Here is a 13700-nt window from a genome sequence, read left to right on the forward strand (position 1 = left end):
ACATTAAAATAATATATAGGTATTAATTTGACAAAGACTGAAAAAAACTGCAATCTTAAATGAATAGTGTCAACGCATTGAAATCCATTTGTCTCTTAACAAAAGAATTTAGCAAAGGTTATATTTTATCTATAATTTCATTAAGATCATCAATTGGAAGAAATGGCTTTAACACGTTTGTGTCTTTAAGGGGCCAAATGTATCGTCATGGTCAATACAGATTTAAAAAATTTTCATTCGTAGGTCTGACAACAATAACGTAATACCATGAATTTCAGCACAGAAAATACTTCGACCGAAATTTCACTATCTGTAACCAATTAAAATCACTTAGTTTATCGCACTTGACAATATATGGCTAATCTAGTTGTGATATCAGGCGCTTTAAGGGACCTACTCTTGCTGTAATGTATGATATGTCCACACGTGCAATAGGTAAAGTTATGTCGAACGTCAGCTGGGAGTCTTTATCAATGTCAACGTGTTCAGACGCGAATTCCATCCTTTTCCCATGCTGTACACAGAAGCTTTGTTCTGTTTTTCTTTTGTGGTACTAACATAATATGTCTGTAATATTTCCTAGGGGATCAAGGCTAATTGGGATTTCTCGGTCTCTGATCGGGTCAAAAACCCTGATAGAATTGATATGTATCCCTTGCGGTGAAAATCGGTGAAGTCCGGAGGACCTAATTAGTCACATCCACTCTCCTCACCTCCAAGCTTAGCTCCCTGGAATCTTTTTGAGATGCGAAAGAAAGAGTGGTATGCGGAAAGCAACGGAAAGCTACCGCATTTACCTTCCCCAAGAAAATCTGCAAACATGGCATGATGAGTCTTTCCACGGTAAAAGATTCCGGACGTAAACTATCCCCCAATTCAGATAACCGGGAGGGGGATGCTAGGGAAGGACACATTATGAAGCAACTCAACAGAGAGAAGAAAAGAAGATTGATTGGAACATTGAATGTAAGGACTCTTCTGCAAGAAGGTAAGTTGAAAAACTTGAAGGGAGAAATGAGAAGAAACAAAGTGGATGTGATGGGAACATCAGAAGTGTGGTGGGAAAATAGTGGTGAGTTGGTGAGTAATGAATCTATATTGTTTTATTCAAACGGTGAGTGTAAAGGAAGTCTTGGTGTTGGTGTATTACTAGGACCACGTGTGAAAAATAAAGTGATGTTAGTGCGTTATGATAATGGTGAGACTACAAGGGAAGAAAATGGACTTAGAGCTAGTGCAAGTTTGTATGCCACATAGTGGATTAGCAGACGAGGAAGTGGAAGAAAGCTATGACAAGATAGAAGAGATAGTTTAGAAGAGAAAAAGGAGCATGCGTAATCCTAATGGGCGACTGGAACGCAGTTGTAGGAGAAGGACAAGATGGAAGAACAGTTGCAATATATGTATTGGGAAAAAGAAATGATAGACGAGAATATTTGAGAATATTGTTGAATTTGTTATTTTTGCCTCCACATTAGACCACACAAACACACCCCCACAGGAAACAAAACAAAAGGCGCCAAGACCAGCAACAATCATTTCTGACGATGGCCAATAGCAGACCGAGACATGTTAACAAGGTAACATAAAATTTAACATGTGAAAGTCACATAATGCATTTTCCAAAAGTATTTATTTTTAACGTTTGGCAAATAAATTCTGTCTTAGTGTCCCTTAAACAGAGTACTATGATAAGCCTAATCTTTTAAGGCTGTGGAAAAGCGTGACTTGGGAGGACAAATTACAAGATGGAAGAATTAAATTAATCCATTTTGATTCTTGCGTACACTACTTTTAACACTTGAATATAATTAATTGATTAACTAGTGAACTTACTCGTGTTAATTATGTAAGATTTGTGCGGCTTACAGCTGTTTCAGTGCTTCATGCACCATCCTTAGAGCCTACTAGATCACGGCATTATCTCGAACTTCTCTGCCTGTTATGTGGGTGTGTTTGATTGTTGAAAGGTGTTGAAGAGTGGAGTCAAATAGTGTGTGTGTACTGAAATTGATCTGTGTGTTGAGAATTTTATCGGGGTGTGTTTTAGTGTGTTTGTATATTTCGTATTGTTCTAGTGTGTTGAGTTTTTGGTTCTTGAGTTGTATGTGTAGGATTTCCATGTCCGTATTTATGTTATTGTATTTATGGTTAGCATTGGTTATGTGATCGGCGTATGTAGATGTATTGTGTCCTCTGGTTATTGCTTTAATGTGTTCTTTGTAGCGTGTTTGGAATGATCTGCCTGTCTGTCCTATGTAGACCTTATACAATAACATAAATACGGACATGGAAATCTTACATATACAAACCAAGAACCAAAAACTAAACACACTAGAACAATACAAAATATACAAACACACTAAAACACACCCCGATCAAATTCTCAACACACAGATCAATATCAGTACACACACACTATTTGACTCCACTCTTCAACACCTTTCAACAATCAAACACACCCACATAACAGGCAGAGAAGTTCGAGATGACGCCGTGATCTAGTAGGCTCTGAGGATGGTGCGTGAAGCACTGAAACAGCTGTAAGCCGCACAAATCTTACATAATTAACATGAGTAAGTCCATTAGATAATCAATTAATGTAATTAAATTAATGTGAAAAGGGACAGAAATAACCCAACCTTGATAGGCAGAAGAAGAATATAATTTTAAACGAATATTATGAGTTCATATCAGTAACAAATATTATCGAAATGCTACGTCTGTAGATTTTGTAGTTTGTCATTAAAATTAATGTAGGCTACCTAGCTAATTGAACCAGTACTTTACAGAAACAGGTGTGATACGTTTACATTTTGTAATTATGTAGCTATATCACTGCATTAAGTTAATCAAGCACAGAGTTCAGGACATTATATTATTACTCGTAACATCATGTTAGCACGTCAGAATTAGGCTATACATTTACGAAATCGATATTTGTAGCTGTTGTGACAGTAAATCACGATTGATTATACGCCTTAATGTTAAATATTTAAAGGAATATCCCAGCCACGCGCTGTAGCATAGCTCGCAAGCCAGATAACTTTGGTATGGGAGATCGCGTACCATCTAAATAGAATAAAAAGAACAGGAGGAGAGATATAAGAGGGAGAAATAGGGGGCAGTTAGAAGGAAAGTGCTAGAAAGGTTTTCGAAAATGGTTTAGAGTGAGACAGTGCGGCTGTATCGGATACTCCACATACTTCTCTGAATGGATTGGAATTGGTCCCCAATCTCCAGTTAATAAGAATCAGACGAAGATAGCGCTACTAGCGGCAGTAAAGGTAATTCCTAAAACACACACAATCCAGACGTAGCTAAGTTAAACAATTTAGTGCCGCCTCCCATTCAGTAACGTTCTATTTTTCTACCTCCAACTCATTTCTTACTTCCTTCCAACATGTAGGTCACTGACAGGAAGTCTACACATGGTAGTCTCTCGCCCACACCTCACACGGGTTTTATTTCTTGTCTGCTGGGTTCCTCTCTTTATGAAATGAAGATATCGACTTAAGAATAGATGAACAGACAAAATAAGCGCATATGTAAAACCATCGATAGGACCTATGTTTACTGAAAATATAATAATAATAATAATAATAATAATAATAATAATAATAATAATAATAGTAGTAGTAGTAGTAGTAGCTTCAAAACTAGATTTTACAATTGCTCATTAAATAATCCTTTTTATTCTGTTGCTGAGTTTTTCAACACAAATTTGTATGAAATTGTATTTTAATAAATAAGTTTAATTGCATAATAGTTAGTTTTCTTTAATTTAAAATTTTCAAATTATTTCATGTTTTCATTGTATTATTGAAATTTTACTGTTTCTTTTATTAGTCTTTTTTAAAAATGTATTTATATGTTTTTCAATGTATTCTGACGAAGCCTAAAACTGTATGTCTAATGGCCAAATAAATTGAATTGAATTGAATTGAATTGAATTGAATTGAATTGAATTGAATAAAGGATTAATAACAATAATACCTAATATAAAAATGTGTGGCTTTCGAACAGTCTGAAATTATTACAAAAAGGATGTGTAAGTCTATTCAAAATTAGGTTTCTGATTGAAATAATAGATTCAATTAGGCTGTGTAGCCTTAATATAAAAAAATCCATGTCTTGTGTATGCTCCACTTAATCTATTTTAACGACTCTGTAATAACTACAATAGAGTGTTCGGAATTTATAAAATACCAATGGGTATGCAGGTGTCTTTTCTTAGCGGAAATTCCTCCTCTTCATATTCATTCATAGTGTTCTGCCCAAAGGCAGATCATTCACTGCAAACCCAGCATTCTCCGCCTTCCTCTCAGTCTCTACATACAATCCATAGGGGAGAGTCGGGTAGTATCGGACATCGGGTAATATCGGACAGTGAGTTACTTTCATCTACCACACGATGATAGTACCTGATTGACATAGTTACGTTTCTGTGATGTCGCATAGAGAAACGTAACCACGTCATTCAGGTACTACCATATGGTGGTAGGTGAAAGAAACGCACTGTCCGATACTACCCGATGTCCGATACTACCCGACTCTCCCCTATATCTTAATGTCGTCCATCATCTCATATCTTCTTCTGCCCAAACTCTTCTCCCTTTCTCCATTCCTTCCAGTGCATCCTTCAGTAGACAGTTTCTTCTCAGGCAGTGATCCAACCAATTCCTTTTCCTCTTCCTTATCAGTTTCAGCATCTTAATTTCTTCAGCCACTCTTTCCAACACGGCTTCATTTCTTATTCTGTCTGGTCCATTTCACACGTTCCATTCTTCTCCATAACCACATTTCAAATGCTTCTATTCGTTTCTCTTCATTTCGTCGTAATGTCCATGTTTCTGCCCCATACAATGCCACACTCCATACAAAGCACTTCACTAGTCTTGTCCTTAGTTCTTTTTCCAGAGGTCCGCAGAAGGTGCCCCTTTTTCTATTAAAAGCTTCCTTTGCCATTGCTATCCTCTTTTTGACTTCCTGGCAGCAGTTCATGTTATTGCTTATAGTACACCTCAATATATTTTATATATAAATATACATATATTTTATATATAAAATTCTCGTAATATCAATGTGCAAATTATGTTTCAAATCTGTAATAGCCCTTCGTATGAGCTCTATTTCTTGGGATCTATTTTTTAATTTAAAACATACAAATTAAAAATATTCTCTTGATATTTCACAAACAATATAGTCAACCCTGCAAACACTTTTAGGAAGTACGCTCTACAACTTGTCAATTATCTATAACTAATAAGTGATATATCAACTATTCCGGGCAAAACTGAGAATTTTAATCAAAAGTGTTTTTAAGAAATGTTTGTTTATTGTTAGTGAAAGACATAGATAAGGCTCTAAATTTAAGTCTTATGAGGTTTTATTTTCAAAAGACAAATATTTTACAAATTTTATGGGCATTGAATACAGGTGGCTTTTTGCTAGGTAAAGGTACTGTTTTGTTTCCCTAAAGTTTGCAGCACTTAGTGATAGAGATATCAGCTCTTAATGTATGTTTTTTAAGGAGCTATTGTTGAAGAAATATTTTGAGAGTCTGCACTTAATTCCAGAGCTCCAGGATCAAGGAACTTTTTACTCTATATTATAATCTCTCTGCTATTTATTTTCAGTTGTTTGAGTTAATAACAATTAATCTTACAGTTCAGTTCAAGTGAGTATTTTGACTTAGAAATGTCACAGTTGTTTTGAAACAGGAAAAATGAAGGACATTAACTAACATCTGTGACAAAATATGTGTAACATCCGTAACATGGAAGAAATAGCTATAAAATATTTACCGGTTATGTTTTTGTGAACTAATGGAATGCCACCTGAGATTTGCATAGCTTTCACATGGACACTATGAGAATGAATCTCTTCTTGCTTGAGGCAAATACTCGAATTTTACACTTTTTGTTAATAAGGTTTTTTTGTTAATGGGGACATTCCAATCAAAGTAAAATTTTAATTCCAAGCAGAGTAATTATCTCATGCCTCCATGTTATTTATTGAACCTGTATACTTTATTTAAACCGGTACCCAGCTTTGAAGTTGTTTGCCTTGTGAAGGTAAGAAGTGAGTTCACAAATCTTCTAACATCCGTGACGGAATCTTTTCTTTATTTTCTGCAATATTAATAAATTTCATTCAACAACTTTTTTTCTGGAAAATAATACTGATCTTCTAAAGTGATTCTAACAATAAAAGTTGACTAAAGTCATTTCATTTTCAATACTTAGAGTTTGAAAAGAGTAAAAATGTAATATCAGTGACAACTTGAATGACTGATATTTATACAGAGTCATTCACAAGGATTTACCGTCACTTACGGACCTCATTTCCGAAGACATTCTGAGAAAAAAATTCCATATAAATATTTATCCTAATTGTAATATTTTCGTAGTTACATTAATTTGAAGTTGTTAGTAAAATATCGTTTTCTTTAGTTTTATGGGTAAAAAATATTACCAATAGAGAATGAACTATTCAGAAGTGTCATTTCTTTAATTGGCTGCTATTCTGTAGCTACAAATGTGTTGTTAATTGCTTTGTACAGATTTTGTTTTTCAATTTTTAACTAAAAATGACTTCATTCTTACGCACGTATCATAAAAATTGTTACAAATCATACGACTTCAGGAACTTGATTCTTTACAGTTTAATTATGCATCATACTGTACAGTCTTAAAGAATTTACAAAAGTGGTGTGATTTGTAACAATTGTGATAAATGCGTAAGAAAATGTAATTTTGTAGTTAAAAATCGAAAAAAAAATTGTACGTAGCAATGGAATTCACGACACATTTTTAGCTTCAGAATACTAGCTAATGAAAGAAATGATACTCCTGAATAGTTCATTCTTTATCTGTAATATTCTTTCACCCTTAAAGCTTAAGAATAATGGTATTTTATAAACAACTTCAAATTAGTATAGCTATGAAAATATTGAGATTAGGACAAATGTTTATATGATATCTTTTCCTCATAATGTTTTCGCAAATAAGCTCCGTAAGGAAAGGTAAATCCTCGTGATTCACCCTGTATAATTACAGGTACAAACTTAATCTACAGTCATTATCTCACTATTTTTTTATTACCAATCTGCACTAATTGTTCGCATAGCACGTCAATCTCTTCTTATTTGTGTACCATAGAATTGGGTAAAGTCAATCAGTGGGTGTAAAATCGATCATTTGCGATTTTTATTGAAAATTATATATTTTCTCAGTTACTTGTTAAAATTGTTGTTATGTTGACTTCATTGCCTGACATTGCAAATGTAACCGAGAGGGACAACTAAAAGCCTGCGAATTCCAACAATGGAAACACTGTGTAATTACCGTTGAAGTGAAAATTTTTATTTTCAACTTTTTCTCTTGAATGGAAACTAAGTCTTAAACTCTAAATTTTAGTCAGCAGTGAAAGGAGACAGTAAGTATACGTACAGTAAGTACTTTATGTTGAGATTGTATCCTGAAGTAATAGTTTTGCAGTTCGTAAATGTTAGTATTGAAACTTATTATTTTAAGAAAACATGTACTTTTGTAGGATTAAGTCGACAATGCCATCGACCTACTCGAAGCAGATAGGACCAGCAGGAAGAATAAATTGTTCACTGAAATACCTCCAACTAACACTTATAAACAGAAAAGTGTCATAGTATAGCTTATATTGATAGGTTAGTGAGGAAAGAGGAAGACGAAATTATGGTGAAATTCCTGCGTAAAAGAAGCACTGCCAAAGAAACATATTTTGTACACCCTTCTGTACCTGACTATGGGAACAATGTAGTTTCTAAAGTGACATGAGTAGGGGAAGATTTGAAATAACATCTGATATAAACCTAAGCAATGTTGAATTGCATTTTAGATTATAACTTGAAATGTGGTACTTCAATGTACATTTTGAATTCTTAAATCTTTGTTTGTTGATATGTGAAGTATTAAAATGTCTTTTTATGTTTTATAAGTTGGCAATCATAGTCACGATTGTACAGTGGAGACCTATAGGCCTAATTGTATCGAATAATATGATCACAGTAACAAAATATACATTATGTAATGCTATAGGCATATATTGAAGATTATTATTGTTTTCTACACCCCTTATAACAAATAAAATATATGTAATACACTAAATTTGTTTTTTAAAAACATAAACAGTGATCGACTTTACTCCGAAATATTTTAAAATCAATCTTAAACTAAAAATTCAATGGTGATCGACTTTACCCTATTTAAACAGGTAACTTCGATCACAAGTCAAATAAAAAAAACAGTTTTTTTATAGATTGTAATTCAATTCTTGTAAAGTGTTTTCATAAGTGAAGGATATGACGACAAAATGCTATTTTCTGAAGAACTTCGCTCCGTTGCATAACCTCAATATCATTAAAAAATTTCAAAATTTTGATCGACTTTACCCTCTTCTACGGTACATTATTGTTTTTGTCTTCTATCTTTCTTCCATTCTTCGCCTCCAATGTTACCTTTTACATACATTTTACTTTTCATTTATTGTATTATTCATGTCTTTCTTCCTTTTCTTTCCTCTAGAGAATCTCCTAGAGCGCAGGCCATGTCAACGACATGAATCCCGACTCGACGCCGTTCCCCTCTGACGTATTGCTCAGCTTTAAAGAAACTTAAATCGCTCGATATAAATGACTTTCAGCTTCCTTAAACATTCAAATACACACATCTTACAAGTCCGTAGCACACTGCAGGTGCTTCCCTAGCGAAAATACGCTTCTTCCACGATTCTAAGAGACGGAGAGAAGTAGTTTCCGCTGCCGGACAGTTTCGAATACTGTGATGTAGCAAAAATGGCGTCTCTCAGAAGCCCTACTCTCTCGGCAATGACAAGCTAAAAGGGTTTTGGAAATTGAGACCGGAACGTAACAGGGTGAAAATGCTTCGGGAAGTTGCGTCACATTTGCGTGACACTTCAATTTCCCCGGCGTCTCGACGCCCAGGCGTCAATGGAGAGACATACAGTTACCACCCGTTTGTACATAAATTCCACAATATTTACTCCAAGGTGTCAAGAATCTAATAAAAATTAAAGTCAATGATTCACAAAGAAATACTTATCGTGGTAATGATGTGGCGCGAAACTCATGAAAATATTTTCAGACGGTAGTTGAAAAATACATAATCCACATCAGAAATATTATTATTCATATTGTAGACCATATGTAATTCGAATGTCAGATAATTCCACGGTGGATCATCGGCTTCATATCACCAAATACATCTCGCTATCAACAATTCCATCGATGCTAAATGAATTATACAACGTCTTTAAAAATAATGCAAGTAGACTGAAAATTTTACGGGGACCAATAGGGGAAGCAAAATGGAAAACCTATTTTATCAGTAGTCTACAATATTCTCAACAGACAGTTGCGATATGACCTCGCCGATACAGAGACTACAAATAATAATAATAATAATAATAATAATAATAATAATAATAATAATAATAATAATAATAATAATAATAATAATAATTTGAGCTACTTTAAACATACAGGCCTATGAATCGTTTCATTCAAATAAGACAACTTCAACATTAATATACATGATTTCGACTGCTTAATTTTAGGAAAATACAAATGCCCTTCTTTAGATGAGTCCTCTTATGTGAAATAGCTACTTAGGAAGAATTTTTTAAAGTTATTTAATGACGCTGTACTAACTACTAGATTATTTAGAGTCTATGGGATTGGTGATAGCGAGATAGTATTTGGTCAGATAAGGCACAAGATTCGCCACAGATTACCTGACATTCGTCTTACGGCTAGTGGAAACCTAGGAAAAAACTGTATCAGTTAATCAGTCCAAACGGGAAACGAACCCACACCCAATTGCAACTCCCGATCGGAATTGCAAGCGCCTTAGCCGACTGAGCTACGTCGGTGAATTTTAGATATAATTATGGATCAATATTTAAGATGGAATATGCATATAATTTAAGGGTTCAGAGCCACAGTGGGCCAAGCGCCATTTATTAAAAACGGAGAAAGCAAGGGTTAAAGTTATGTGAATACCATAGTTTAATGAAGATTAATATATCATTTAGTTTGAATGTGTATGCTTTATATTACTTGTTACATGTTTCCATTGAATTATGGTGATAACTTCATTTTAACCCCTATTATCTACGGTTGTAGTAAATGGCGCTTGGCCCACTATGGTTCTGAACCCATCAATTTATATCTGTTTCTGATTATGTCGCATTGTTTATAAATTTATTGTGCTTCGCTCTTTTATATATATATATATATATATATATTTTTTTTTTTTTTTTTTTTTTTTTTTTGCTGTCCACTATACTTCGATTAGTTTGTCTTGCCTTACTCCATCTGTACCCCAGTATGGCATAATAAGATGGGGAAACGTCACTAAATTTATTAAAATTGCTTTAAATTTGCCTTAGAAACGTTTTATTAAAATCTACCTAAAAATCCTTTGATTATTGAACAAATCTTTTATATGCAGTGTTTAAAATAGCACAGAAATCTATTGTAATACATCAATGAACTATTACACAAAAAACAGAAATATCTTCTTTTTTCACGTAACTATCATACCAGACGTGCTGACACATTACATTTGACAGAGCCGAGGAATATCACAACTACAAGACAAAGGCATTCCACCAATTTTGGTCTAAAATTATATAGTATCACTGAAAAAAATCCTTAACTTGAAAACATGAATGTTCATAAATTTAAGTACATAATAATATTTATTTATTTATCAAAGCTTCCTCAAATTAGAGGCTGCTATTAGACAATGCATACAAAACAATACAAGAACAAATAGAAGATGAGAGCTAAAAGAGTAAGAAAAAAGGCAAACAAATACACAAACAAACAATGGCAGTTTACAGAAGAAAAAATAATTTCAAGTAAAGAATCAAAGAAAGTCAAGAAGGAAAAAGAAAAATGATAATGGTGCGTCAATTTTTTCCATACACTGAATTAGAGTCCATATAGGTGGTTCCGTAAAAGTTTGACTGACTCTCTAACTATGAGGAGGGCCAGTTCATTCACAAAAGATTTGTGCAGTCCTAGGGTCTTACAGAATTGAGAAGAGAAGTTGGGTATCGTTCCTCTTGCTCCAAACATCAATCCCGTAACACTGATATCGTGAAGTTGGTATTTATCTTTATAATACGAGATGGTTGGAACGTAGATTGCTCGTTTCTCCTCATGTACGTCTTCAGGCTGTCCTTTATACGTTTCAAACCTGATTGTGGGGTCGATTATCATATCCTGAGACAGGGATTCGCTAATGGCGATTATGTCAATTCGTCTGTTACTGCCATTGTCAGCGGTTCCGTGGACTTCTTCATAGACGGTGTATTTTAGTTTTCTAAGGGCATCGGCCAATTTAGTTCTAATTGCATGGTGCCTATGTATATGCAATGTTTCGCTATAAGGGCAGGCTCCCAGGACATGTCCAAGGGTTTCTATCTCACTCAGGCATCGCATAATAATAATAATAATAATAATAATGATAATAGTCATCATCATCATCGTCCTTGCAGGTATTAGACCTAGTGCCCTGTTACGGTCTCCGTCCATCTTTTCAGGGGGCGTCCCAAAGATCGTGTTCCATGTGGTATATAGAGGAGAATTTGTCTTGGGAGTCTGGAACGGTCCATCCTATTGATATGGTTAAGCCATTTTTGTCCATAGTGGTTGAGATGTTCATAAATAGGTGTAATTTTCAATTCTTTTGTAATTAGTTCATTCCTTTTGTGATCAAGCAAGCTGTAGCCGGCAGTTCTCCTTATAAATCTCATTTCCTCAGTTGTTAGGGGTTGAACATCTGAGTTTCGGACAGGCCAGGCCTCACTACCATACATGAGGGCAGGTCTTGCTAGAACTTTATAAGCTTTTAACCTGGTATGTTTTTGGGTTTTCGTGGTTGTGAAAACCTGGTGGATGTTTCTTAAGGTTCCATTAAAATGTTGAATATTTTCAGATATATCAATAACAGGTAAGTATGTAAAATTATAACCTAAATATTTAAATTAGTTTAGCTGTTCTAACGTATGGGTTCCAATGCAAATTTTACTCCTAACTATAATAATAGTAATAGTAATAATAATAATAATAATAATAATAATAATAATAATAATAATACATTACTTATTTTGATATAAATTGAAATATGTATAGGGGAGACTGTTGTATCTTTAAACACTTTTTATATATATATATTTTTTTTAATTTTGGGAAATAATATTTTTTAAATAAAATATGCTTGAAAAAATCGTTGAAGATTCCTTTACAACTTTCTGTATGTATTTTCCTGTTTTACAGATATATTAAGTATGGAAAAAATAAAATGACGGGATATGTCATGTGTTCAAAGGTACAACAGGTTCATGTATCTTGGAACATATCCTCTGGTACTTCAGAACACATGAAATATAGGTGGGAATATAGCTGTAAGAATTGACAATCATATTTAAAATGTATTTGCAATCATAAACAAGTGCAGGCTTCTTTGATTGAGATTTTATTTCCTGGAGGAGCAATAACTGCTTCAACAGCTTTCTTCAAGGCATCCGGATCAATTGGGGGCCTCTTAACTTCAGACTTACTTCGTGACATGATCTTAAATTAAAACAAAAACCGATAGTATCGTGTACTTTGCAACATGTTCCATGGTACAAGATGTTTTATGTTCAAAGGTACAAGAGGGTGCACTTTTAAACAAATATGGCACCCAAAATTAGAGATTCGAATAAATCGTTGAAATTAAAATATGTTATTACTCACTAGATTATAAGAAACACACTGTACTTGATTCATATTGACAAATACAATCCGGTTTTGTGTTAGAAAACATATATCAATGAACGAAATGTTTACTTTTGGTACTAAAAAATCTTCTTATGTCCATGGAACTCACACTTTGCAATAAATCAAACTGAAACTACAACCAGAGCTACTTAGCGGCTTTCTCTACAATCTACTTCAGTTTGAGTCCTTTAGGTAGCAGCAAAAATTAAAAAAAAAAAAATGTTCAAAGGTACACTATGCTAAAGTACAACAGTCTCTCCTACGTCTAAATTATTTCCAATTCTTTATTTATTGCAAAAAGAATGCATCAATTAATATTTAACTATTACTTAAAAAGAAAATTGTTGGGAATATGGGCATGAAAAGCCAAACTAATTTTCACTTCACAGATAAGAGAAAGGCTCAGGAAATGAACAATTGCCTCGAATTAGTTCTGATTCAAACAATTCAATCCAATTTCCAAATGGAAGTTATGTTTTCGCAGTTTTAATAAATAGAAGTTGCGCACTTACACACATTTCAAACGAAATTCGTTACGTGACTCTATACACTGGAGGGAAGGGGGGGGGGCAAGTTTGCAATTGGTAATGGCAGACGTGAATGGAGTTTCGAATGCAACTATGCAAATGCATTCACCCAGTGTCAGGTGCAGTCTCTGATGCTAAAAACATGCCTGTGATCACATAAACCGAACTAACAAAACCAGAAGAAATGAATTCTCTTCCACTGCTATGCATGCAAAATAGCATTTATAATACTATTATTATTTTATTACGTAAAATGTGACGTGTTTATGGAATAAGGTAATGACAGAAAGGCGAATTATACGCATTGTTACATCATTCTGCACGTATAGAGAAATTACACT

This window comes from Periplaneta americana, chromosome 7 (assembly GCF_040183065.1).
Source record: "Periplaneta americana isolate PAMFEO1 chromosome 7, P.americana_PAMFEO1_priV1, whole genome shotgun sequence".
Lineage (NCBI taxonomy): Eukaryota > Metazoa > Arthropoda > Insecta > Blattodea > Blattidae > Periplaneta > Periplaneta americana.